We start from the raw sequence: 966 nt of genomic DNA, 5'->3' as shown, positions 1-966 counted from the left end.
GGAGGACGTTTAGATAAAAATGTATGTGGATTGTTTTTGTTAAATTTATTGGAAATAATCAATGCTTAGTAAGTCTTGGCTTTCTTTACAAGTAAGAAAAGGCAATAAACTGAAACATTAAAAGCAGGCATGTGTGTCTACCAGTCACCTATCTTTTGATCAGCATTCAGTAACAGGTTTATGCTTTGAAACCACGGCAGCTCCTAGAACAAAACTGGCACAAATATCCTTGTCTCTCCTTGAATTTACTGCGTAGATGTTGGAAAAAAGTTACAGACATGTAAAGATGTCTGAACAGCCCGGTGCCATGGTGACGGCGATTGTTTCTGGAGTTGATTGTATAGGCAGGGGTTGGCACTTTCTTAATGTATGCTCATTTATTATGCATACATTATCGACTTTCGAAGAGCAGACAGGAGGGTGTCTGTCTAGTGAAGCAGTCCCGGCTTGTGGGGGAGGGTTTGCAAGCAAACCTGTTTTGTGCCTGAGTAAAACCAAAAAAAATCCATGTGCTTCTTTTCAAAGACAGGAGGGTCAGTACTGTGCTTGTGTTTGTTCCCATCCCGTTATGTAACCGTGGGGACTTGTTTCTTTGCTCTCAGGATTTGTGCAAAACACATTAAAGCTGAACAATAGGCGGGAGTCTCAGGAGCAGCTCTGGAGCTGTCCTGGAGCGTGTCCTCTAGGTTTGGGAACCTCCAATTAGTTCCATCTCAAGGGCCGATTGTGTGTGTGCGCGCGCGTGTGTGTGCGAGTGTGTGTTTGGTTAGCTGGCACGACGCACTTCCCAGGGTTGTGTTTCCTTTTTCCTGAGATTTGGCGAAGGGTAAAGGGTCGGAGTCACATGGACAGAAAGCATTTGATTAACGTCCAAGTCCCCGCGGTGGCGGCAGGGGCCGCCTCCCCTCGGGCTCCGGCCGCGTGAGGCGCAGCGGCGTCTCCCCGCCCGCTCCGGCTCCCCGCGCC

At 48.2% G+C, this 966-nt stretch overlaps 1 protein-coding gene across 1 annotated transcript in view; it reads left to right on the top strand.

The window, feature by feature from the left end:
* Positions 1–461: 461 nt before the first annotated feature.
* The window catches only part of Prex2 (phosphatidylinositol-3,4,5-trisphosphate-dependent Rac exchange factor 2), a gene marked incomplete in the record, with an annotated part of 260,363 nt that continues 259,858 nt past the window's right edge, over positions 462–966 (top strand). Inside the window, 1 exon segment of the mRNA XM_005392120.2 lies at positions 462–966.

The sequence above is a fragment of the Chinchilla lanigera genome, unplaced genomic scaffold (genome assembly GCF_000276665.1).
Source record: "Chinchilla lanigera isolate Chin_1 unplaced genomic scaffold, ChiLan1.0 scaffold00043, whole genome shotgun sequence".
Taxonomy (NCBI): domain Eukaryota; kingdom Metazoa; phylum Chordata; class Mammalia; order Rodentia; family Chinchillidae; genus Chinchilla; species Chinchilla lanigera.
This window is presented reverse-complemented; position numbering and strand designations above follow the sequence as displayed.